The following is an 11,025-nucleotide window of genomic DNA, read 5'->3' as shown; positions in this document are numbered from 1 at the left end:
ACTCTCTAAACAATATGTGTTACCTGTTTAGGTCTTTCGATCATGTTGTCTGGGCCCTTAAATTGGACAACACACATACCGTTCATCATAGTATAACAACTTACTAGACAAACAATAAGACTACAAATACGAATGACAACATATAAGATAGGCACAAATGAATCTTACCGTTCACCTGCATGCATCTCCCATGCCTGGAGGAATTGCTCACACATCGGAAGGGAATAACTAATCATCATAGAGAATAAATCCATGAAAATCATATCGATAATAGCGTAAAGATCCACAATAAGACGAATGATTAAACAAGTCTCAATCTCCAGATGAGTATGAATAGAGTTATATAAACCAATCTTACAAGTTGGAATTCCTCTTACAATGGCAATGATGAAATAAAAATGAGTATGGAGGTGAATGAACAAAACTAGAAGGATCTCCGGTGTGGTTCTTCTTCTCCGGATCTCTTCTCTCTCTGGATGCTTTAGCGCCAGTTATGTCTCTCTGGTGATGTGATGCCCTTTACGAATGGCGAGTACTGGGCGCCGGCGCACCGGCCGAAAGTTTCGGCCGGTCGGCTAGCAGCCGCCCGATTTGACCGAGGTGGGCCGCAGGATGTATTCCTTCTCCTTCCCCCCGCACGGGTCAAAATCCTCCCGCGTTGTTCCCTCCCCCGCAGCAAGCTCGCCCGCGCCACCACCCCTGCTCGCTGCGCTCGCCGTGGTGACCATCAAGCTCCCCGCGGTCACCAGTTCCGGCCAAAAACACGGCGCAGCTGCAGCACATCTGACACTAGGTTGTAGCCCCCGCGTAGTCACCGCCGCGCCACGCCGGTCGAGGTTGCAGCTCACCGCGAGCCCGTTGTAGCTCACCGGTGACCGGTTGCAGCATCCGCCCCTGCCCTCGTGCTGGATCTCGCCGCCGGGATTCACAGCAACCCACCGCCGGGCGCCGGCATCTCGCCATCGTGAAATATGGATGTAGCAAAAACTGTGGACGGTAGTAGCAAAAACTCACATGGTTGTAGCAAAAAAACGTCATCGCACCGTCGTCGCCGCCGCCTCGTGAAGAATGGATGTAGCAAAAATATCTTCGGTAGTAGCAAAAAACCATGATGGTTGCAATAAAAATGACTTCACCGTCATCGCAGGGTCACAGCTACCATGAACGATTGCAGCAAAAAGAGTTGCCAGTAGTAACTTCATTCGTCGCTGGTTGTAGCTTCCATATTCGCTAGTTCCAGCAAAACGCTCGAGGCCGTCAACATAGTGTTCCAACAAAATCTGTAGACGGTTCCAGCAAATGAAGTTGTTGGTTCGAGCAAAAAATAATGCCAATGGCAATACACGGCCCACAACGGGAGTGCAGCTTCGTTAAAAAAACATGGCCTCCTCCATGAACAAGAGCTCGCAGCCATGGCCATGGATGCAACACGCAGTCAGGAGAGTTTCAGAGACATAACATTTTTTGGCCTGGTGGGAAAAAAAGCTTGCTGGCCATGCCCATGGGGGAGGGTGGAGGAGAAGGCCATGGCGCGAGCATGGAGAAAGTGATTAGGAGAGGGTGTGGCCATGGCGACGAGTGTCGGAGAGAGAGAGAAGAGCGCAGGCTGCGCAGCCATGGTTGCACGGATCGGAAGAGAGAGAGATCGCGAGAGGGAGAAGACGATAGAAAAAGGGGAACCGATGTGTGGGCCCGCAGGGACACGTGGCTCCCTAGCGTTGGTGGGTGGGAGACGCGCGTGCGAGCGAGCGAAGCGTCCGGCCGAAGCTTAGGCCGGACTGCCGTGGGTGAACGTTTCCCTTTAGGAATTCCTGGATTTATTTCGGGCTTTCAGGCTTACATTATACTCCCTGTGTATTAAATACAAGACGGTTTTTGACATTGTCATAGCGTCAAAAAAAAACATCTTATGTTTTGATAAATCAAAAGAACGGGCGTTTCTCACCCGAGCTGCTGCAAAAGCAGAGGGGATGGCGTCTCAACCGATCATTGCTGGCTTCATGGAGCGAATTGGAGCAGACAGCCGGGTCAAAACTCAAAAGAAGGAAAGCAAAACACCACCAGCCCACAGACCGCAGGGCATTCGCTTCACTGGCACCAGTCCACGGCGGTCCTCGTGCACCGCAGTACAAAACCAAAAGCCACAGCAAAATCCTCCTCGCTCCACCTCCACCGCACCAAATCGGCCCGCACCCCGCCACACGCAGAATGCTCCGCCGCCTCTCCGGCGCCGCCGCGTGCGGGCTCCGCCGCTCCCTCTCCTCGTCCTCGGCCGCCTCGCGGCCCCCGTGGGCGCTCATCCAGCTCACCAACGTCGACAAGTCGGGGGCGCCGGCGCCGGGCGCGACCCTGCACCTCGACGCGCCCCCGTTCGTCACCGACCTCACCATCCCCGCCCACTTCATCACCCGCGGCCCCTCCCTGACCCCGCGACCGGCGTTCACGGCGACGTCCCGGGCCCCGTCGCTGCCGTCAGCAGCGACGACCTCCTCCTCGTGCGCTTCTGGGAGTCCCGCTTCCAGTTCGACGTCCCCGCCAACGGCGACCACCGCGAAGCCCTGGTCTCCGCGATCCTCAACTTCTCCTTCACCGGCGTGGACACGAGCCCGGAGGTCACGCGCTTCGTCTGCAACCCGCTCAGCGGCGAGCTCTACCGCCTCCCGGACCTCGACGGCACCAAGCGAACCTCCCGCTACCGCCACATCGGCCTCCTCACCCAGTCCCAAGGCGGGCACGCCCCCCCTGACAGGTATGCCGTAGCTGAGATGTTCACTACCAGAGGCAGGGAGAGGGAAGAGGAGGGCTTCGTCTTGCGCCGGTTTCTCTCGGAGACGGGGAGGTGGGAAAAAATGGCGGGCTTGCCGTCCCCATTGCCTGCCGGTCGGCGGATGCACATCGACAGCGCCGTGGTGCCCTTCGGCGACCGCTTGTGGTGGGTCGACGAGAGCTGGGGCGCCGTCTCGGTGAACCCGCTCAGCGAGAGGCCGGAGCTCCGGTTCGTGGAGCTGCCCAGAGGGAGCGTGCTGCCTGACCTCGAAGGCGTGGTGTTCATGAGGAAACTTAAGCGCTACCGGCGCATGGGGGAGAGCGAGGGGAAGCTGCGCTACATCGAGGTGTCCAAAGAGAAGCCCTATGTGGTCAGCTCCTTCACCCTCGACGACGGTGGGAGCTCCTGGACGCTGGACCACGAGGTGGCGTTTACCACAATTTGGGATGATGAACCCTTGAAGGAGATGCCGGCGATTGGCGCAATTGACCCACTGAACAGCCATGTTGTGTACCTTGTGTGCGGCGACCAGCTTCTTGGCGTGGACATGGAGAAGGAGAAGATAACAGGGAGCTCTCGTCTTGCTATACCCAGTGTCCCCATCCTACCATGTGTGCTCCCGACGTGGCTGGAATCAAGCCAGATTCCCTCTGCAGGTACCAACACTCTCATCTCCTTGATCAGTTGTTTGATTGACCTATATATTTTTTTTTTTGAAATGGAGGTATACCCCCGGCCTCTGCATCATAATGATGCATGCAGCCCTTTTATTAAAAAACCCGAAAGTATCACCGCAAAGGTCTTACAGCTCGCAAACGGAGCAGAGCACAAGGCATAAAAACTGAAAAGTACAAGCGGACAAAGACAACCGGTATGGTAATAATGAGGACAATCTCTCTAGACTCCTATCCTGTTATGCGACCGTCATCCGAACCGGTTGAATATAGCCCGAGCCACCATCTCCCATTGGTTGCACCCAGTAACCAAAGGCTCCCTGGAGTCCATAGGAGTGAGTAAGGACCACATACGGATCCAAGCTGTAGCTCTGAAGATAACCTGCAAAAAAGTTAACTTGTGTTGTCTAGTGAATATCACATCATTTCTGCAATTTCATATAGCCCATAATAACGCACATATTCCAATCCGAATACGAGCTGCCGTGAACTGTTCAACCCCAGCTAACCACGTCCCAAACAAAGACGCAATATCTATAGGGGGGGTGATATTAAAAGCTATATGAATCGTTCTCCAAAGTAACTTGGCAAGTGGGCATTCAATAAATAAATGTTGTATTGTCTCGTCTTGAGCACAGAAACAACACCGCGAGTTTCCTACCCATCGCCTCTTAAGTAGGTTATCCTTTGTGAGTATTACTTGCTTGTGAACAAACCACATGAAAATTTTAATCCGCAAAGGAACCTTAATCTTCCAAATATGAAGTGATCTTGAGAGGGGGCCAGAATTAATCAAATCCGTATAAAATGATTTCACCGTAAATATCCCATTTTTAGTTAACGTCCAGTGCATGGAGTCTGGCACGTTGGAGAGTCGAACTTCGATCAATCTCCGAACCAGGTGCATCCAGGCTGTCCATCTCTCCCCCACTAACGTACGTCGGAACTGGATGTTCATGGGAATATTTTGAAAGACAATACCTACGTAATCTTCCTTACGTTGCACAATATTGTAAAGGGTAGGATATTGTAAGGCCAGAGGTGTCTCTCCTAGCCACGTGTCCTCCCAAAATCTTGTTGACATCCCGTTGCCAATCACGAATTTGATCGTACGAAAGAACAAATCTTTCGTTCTCATAAGTCCCTTCCAGAACGGTAAATCATTCGGTCTGATAGTAACCTGGGCTAGCGCTTTCGAGTGCAAGTATTTATTGCGTAGGATTTGAGACCACATGCCCTCCGGCTCTGTCTCTAACCTATACAACCATTTGCTCATAAGGCATTTATTCTTAACTTCCAAGTTCTCAATACCGAGCCCCCCTTGGTCTTTAGGTCGACAAAGGATATCCCATCGTGCGAGACGGTACTTCCTCTTGGACTCCTCAGATTGCCAAAAGAAACGAGATCGAAAGAAATCAAGCCGCTTGCGGACCCCTTTCGGAATTTCGAAGAACGAAAGTAAAAACATTGGCATGCTAGTCAATACGGAGTTAATCAAAACTAGTCGACCGCCATATGACATCAGCTTACCCTTCCAACAACTGAGTTTTTTTTCAATTCGTTCTTCAATACATTTCCATTCCTTATTGGAGAGTTTACGGTGGTGAATCGGAATACCCAAGTAACTGAATGGTAAAGCACCTAATTCGCATCCAAACAATTGTCTGTAAGTATGTTCATCTTCTTTAGCCTTCCCAAAGCAGAACACCTCGCTCTTATGAAAATTAATTTTTAATCCAGACAATTGTTCGAATAGACATAAGATAAGTTTCATGTTACGTGCCTTAGCCATGTCATGTTCCATGAAAAGGATAGTGTCATCAGCATATTGTAGAATGGACACTCCTCCATCAATCAGATGAGGAACTAGACCTTCTACATGGCCATGTTGCTTGGCCCTGCCAATAATGACGGCCAGCATATCTGCCACAATATTGAACAGAAGAGGTGACATGGAATCCCCTTGTCTCAACCCCTTATGCGTCTGGAAGTAGTGAACGATGTCATCGTTCACCTTAATTCCGACACTACCTTTTTGGACTTGAGTATCCACCTGGTGCCTCCAGCTTTCACTAAAACCCTTCATCCGCATTGCCTGCTGAAGAAAAGGCCATTTTACTTTATCATAAGCCTTCTCGAAATCCACTTTTAAGATAACCCCGTCTAGTTTCTTTGAATGAATCTCATGGAGTGTTTCATGTAAGACAACCACTCCTTCGAGTATGTGTCGTCCAGACATGAAAGCTGTCTGACTAGGTTGAACCACTGAGTGAGCAACTTGCGTCAATCTATTGGTTCCTACCTTTGTAAAAATTTTAAAACTCACATTCAGCAGGCAAATGGGTCGGAAATTGTTCTATTCTGACCGCCTCATTCCTCTTTGGTAATAATGTTATAGTACCAAAGTTGAGGTGAAACAACTCCAAATGGCCATCAAAAAAATCGTGAAACATAGGCATAAGATCATCTTTGATGATATGCCAACATTTCTGATAGAATTCAGCTGGGAACCCATCTGGTCCCGGTGCTTTATTCGGCTTCATTTGAGTTATGGCCAGATGAACTTCTTTTTCAGTAAACGGTGCCGAGAGAACATCGTTCTCCGCTGCCTGTAATTGAGGTATATCATCAGTCACCGACTCATCAAGAGACACCGTGGAAGTAATCGGGGGCCCAAAAAGGTTTTTATAATAATTGGAAATATATGATTTCAGATTTTCATGCCCCACAATTGTTCCTTCGTCTTGTTCAAGCTGTATGATCTTCTTCTTCCTATGTTTACCATTTGCAATCATATGGAAGAACTGTGTATTGTTGTCCCCTTGTACAACTTTAAGCGATTTCGCACGCAACGCCCACTTGAGTTCCTCCTCTCTCAAGAGAGCACGTAGGCCTTGCTCAGCCTCTGATTTGGTGCGATGCTCAATCACAGAAAGAAGAGTGGTTTCAGCTTTTACATCTAGTGCCTCAATGAGTTGAGTTAGACTTTCTTTTTTCTTCTTATAAATCCCACTCTCATTCCTGGCCCAACCTCTCAGAAATTGTCGGAGGTGTCTAATCTTATTCTGCCATCTCTCGACATGCGTCGTACCCATAACTGGTAAATCCCATTCGCGTGCAATCATCTCCATAAATCCTTCTCGCTCAAACCAACTTTGCTCGAAGGAGAAGGTATTTTTGTTTGCAACATGGGTAGCCTCTCCCGAATCTAAAAGGAGTGGTGTATGGTCCGAGATCGCTCTTTGCATCGCATGAACCGACACCATGGGATATTTTTGTTCCCACTCCACACTAGCAAGTACCCTATCCAACTTCTCATATGTCGGAGTAGGTAACGAATTAGCCCATGTAAACTGTCTACCGGTGAGCTCAATTTCTCTCAAATTGAGGCTCTCGATAATCATGTTAAACATCATTGACCACCGGCCATCAAAATTGTCATTATTCTTTTCTTCTCTTCTCCGAATGATATTAAAATCTCCCCCGACTAGTAATGGCAGAGTTTCATCTCCACAAATCCGCACTAAATCGGCAAGAAAGTCGGGTTTAAATTCAGGTTGCGCTGGATTGACCTATATATGGAAGTGGTGAAGATAAGTATACTCTGCAATTGTTAAATTAGGCGTCTTTCACCGTATCTTCTGAAATATTATGTGCTTGCAGTCCTCTCCTCTGTATACAAATTGTGCTAGAATTTGGGGGTAAATTGAGATGTTTTTGAGGAACTGTAATGCTCCCTTTCTATTCTGGTCAACTACAACTAGATATAAGAGGAGAAGTGCATGCATCCATGCTAGGAAGAATAGAGTATACTATACAATTGTCAGATTGGGCACATTTTGTTTTAACACATCTTCTGAAATTGTGTGCTTGGAAGCTTATGTAGGTCCTCCGTATATAAATTGTACAATAATTTTGTTGTAAATTGGGTGAATTTAAGGAACAATAGTAATTGTAGCCTTTCTATTGTGGTCCACCATTGCTAAATGGAAAGGGAAATAGCCGTAAAAAAACAAATACTAAGAAGGGAGAGGTGCAGCCAAGACAGTGAAAGGCTGAATCTGTTCTAGTCTGTTCATTTGTACCTTCTTATTTTGCTGCCTTTTAAACCCCATCAGAATGGGCCAAGCTCATCCTAGTGGTAGGCACAGCTCCTGTCACTTGTAACTGCTTATTTTTGTTACATTTTTTTTGTGACTGCTCGGCTGTGTGCATTACATATAGGGAGAAAAATACCAGCATATGAAGGTGGTGAAGATAATTACTATACAATTCTAAGATTGGGCACATATCTTCTGAAATTATGTGTATGTAGGGTCCTCTTATACAAATTGTACTAGAATTTTGTTGTAAATTGGGTGAATTTGAGTAACAATTGTGCTTGTAGGCTTTCTGTTGTGGCCCACAGAGAAGTGCAGTCAAGCTAGGAAGAATATGATTTTGAAGGAGTAGAGTAAAAGCTAGGTGACAGGCTGAGTCTGTCCAAGTGTATCTTCTTATTTTGCTGCCCTTTAAACCCAGCAGAATGGACCAAGCTCATCCTAGTGGCAGGCACAGCGCATGTCACTTGTGAGTTGTGACTGCCTATTTTTGTTCCTTTTTTTTTGTGACCGCTCGGCTGTGTGTATCCAAGGATGCAGAGGCCAGGAGGTTTGAACTTCTTTTTTGAAAAAAATATGGAGAAAATATCAGCCTGTTGATTTGTGATGGTAGGTAAAGGTTTCCCTGATACTTCAGTGAGTTGTCATACATGCTGCATCCTATACCAATGATTCCATTATGTATTGCTCAGTATCTGAATCATGTCGATGCTTAAATATTTGAAACATACTTTACAATGTATACAAGCCTTCCTCTCACGCAGAATGTTGACATGATCCCGTACCATTTCTGCTGGGAGGTTGATGGCATCTTGCCGCGCGCTTCTTCCCTTATAATGCTGCTCCTTAAGAGACCGTACACCGCCTTGTATAATCATTTCGTACCAATGTATTGCTGTATCCTTGTTTCTGGAAGTTTCATGTCAGTTTACCCATATCGTGCACCAGAGCAGCATAGGGAACATGGTATTTTTTTATTGTTATTGATTTGATTTGATACTTATGCGTTTCAGTCATCTAATTACTTTAACCTGTTCAATGCCACATTCTCGTTTGCCATTTCAAGCCATGCATACTATTCAGACAAATGTATACATTGTTATTGACTGTTTATTCCTGTTTGCATGGTTGAAGATTGGAGCAAGAAGACCGCTGTGAAAAGGGAGACGCCGCCTGACATGGTCAAAAAGGAGACTTTGCGTGTAGAAGTAGAGCTGATGAAGTGAAGTGTACCAGCTAATTCCTATCTTGGTACTTTCTCATAACCTATCTTCATGTATTATCCATCACAGTCCATTTCTCTTGCAATGTCAGCATTGTGTTATTTAGAAAAGTAAGTACTACTTGGTGCATATGTCTGCCAGCTGCCAATTCTATTGAGTAACACTAGTTTTTAATTCACCTGAGCGATTTATTATTACAAATTTAAAGTTCAGAGTGTGAATACACGGCGATAACGGTAGTTGAGGTTAGCAGATGCCCAGTTTTGGTTATGATGAGCCATCTTCATTCATTATGGTGAAATTTTATCAGCAGCTGATCTTTGCTAAACTGTTCCAAAGATTATGGTGAACCCTCTTGCTTCATTTATTGTCGCAACAGAAAATAAACAAAGCATATTGCAGCTTTCATATGGCATCTCATTTTTGTAACTGTTCCAAAACAATGTGGATGGGAATGTGATTGTGCTGTTATTTATGTCTGAACTCATGTTTCTGTTTACTTGTACTTATATGGAGCTCAAAAAGAGAAGGGGGAAAACCAGTTGTTTCCATGTCACCCATTCTCTCCATAGCAGTATCCAGATGTCCCTAGTGTTTAATCCGTTTTCAAAGTTATTGCAAGAGATTGGCAAGGTTCATGTTTACAATTTGCTTTGCAGGTATCTCTATTGTCAGACAGACGTTGTTTTGGAGGCATAGGGTGGTAGTTTCCTGACATCTCATTTTGGGGACTGCTGTGAGGCTCGTGTTTACTACTTGCTCAACCACACTTTGGGCAAAATCTGATGGATGTCTTGCATTATTTGGTTGTTGTTTTTACATGGCTCAGTGTTATCTGTTATGTCCTTTTAACTTTGGATGGATCAGTATCTTTTAGAAGGTGTTGTCGGAACTACGAGTGCCTTGCCTTAGACTGTTGGGGGATCTTGTTATCATCAGCTACATGTACGCCGTTGCGGAATATGGAGTTTAGCTTAATCCTTGGCATTGTAATGTTGGGAGGAACCTGTATATTGGAGGGGTTTATTAAGCTGCTTGTAGTGTTGATGATCTTGGGGACTTGGAACCCTTGCGTGCTATGCAATGGATAACACAGTGCTGTATGCTCGCTCCGTGCCAGTTTTCTCCCCTTCGTCTAAAAAACTGTGAGTTCTGAGCTGTATAGATGGTAAGCTAATGCTCTTGCGTGGGCCCAAACTGTCCATTTTACTGCCCTTACCGCTACGTGATTTCTTCAGTTTTGGCATTTTATTTGGCAACTAGTATTACAAATGCCTTGCTGGAATTTCTTTCTGACAATTAGGTCGAACAGAGAAACTACAGTTGAGTATGGAAACAGGGAAGAGTAGGATGGATAGTACGGATGACACCTTGCTGGCTGTATTTTCCTAGTACGCACATGATTGAGCGAACTAATTAAGCACAAGGTCGCTGACATTTGGCATTCAAAGCCGCCCTTACACCTCCACTGATTCATCAATATCCACCATTGTATCCGGCTCTGATTGCTCGATCCGTGAGATCTGAGCGAAGGGTGCGAATTCACCCTGTGAATTTGCACAAAGTTTATTGGGAACACCTCAGCAGGATGGTGCTTGGTACGTGCTGTGTGCGTACGAGATGGCCGCTGACGGGCGATAATGTGTTGAGGTCTTGGTGCATTTCCGTTGCCAGCGGGATGCGCCTGATCATCGGCTCTCAAGTCTCAGCGGGATGACACTTGAGAAACAGATGCTACAATATCCCGAATTCACATGCCTCGTCGACAACGCCTTTTCAGCTCAGCTCAAAGCGAGTGGAGTCGAATCAAAAATAAATGCGAGAAGCACATGCTACCGCATTCCAGAAGATGACATGTCTCAATCAATTTTGTCAGTACTTTTTTTTCTTTTGAAACGCCTTTCAACCAAATCTAGACATGCTATTTTGAAAAATACCAATACCCCCGCAGATCCATTGGGTTACCACCGAATTATTATCGACCCAAAGTCCACATCTCCACATCCAGGCATACTATCATTTCGGAAAAGAAAGCCCTCCCAGGATGAAAGCGAGCAAGATCCTCTCCCTGTCCGCCTCCACCGTGCGGCGGAGCACGTCGCCGTCGACGAGCCGCAGCTTCCGCGCGCAGTAATCCACCGAGGCGAGTGCGCCCTCCCAGAAGCGCCGGAAGTCGGCGAGCGAGCAGGCCTTCAGCGCGCCTTCCATGGCGGCGACGTCGGCGCGCGCGAAGCCGTACATGTCCACGCAGGTTTGGTACA

At 47.0% G+C, this 11,025-nt stretch overlaps 1 pseudogene; it reads left to right on the top strand.

Moving 5' to 3' along the window:
• Positions 1-2,185: 2,185 nt before the first annotated feature.
• Positions 2,186-9,825, top strand: LOC123170761 (uncharacterized; annotated as a pseudogene).
• The last annotated feature ends 1,200 nt before the right edge of the window (positions 9,826-11,025 follow it).

Source organism: Triticum aestivum, chromosome 1D, assembly GCF_018294505.1.
Source record: "Triticum aestivum cultivar Chinese Spring chromosome 1D, IWGSC CS RefSeq v2.1, whole genome shotgun sequence".
NCBI lineage: Eukaryota > Viridiplantae > Streptophyta > Magnoliopsida > Poales > Poaceae > Triticum > Triticum aestivum.
Note: the sequence above shows the minus strand (reverse complement) of the source record. Positions and strands in the feature narration are given on the sequence as shown.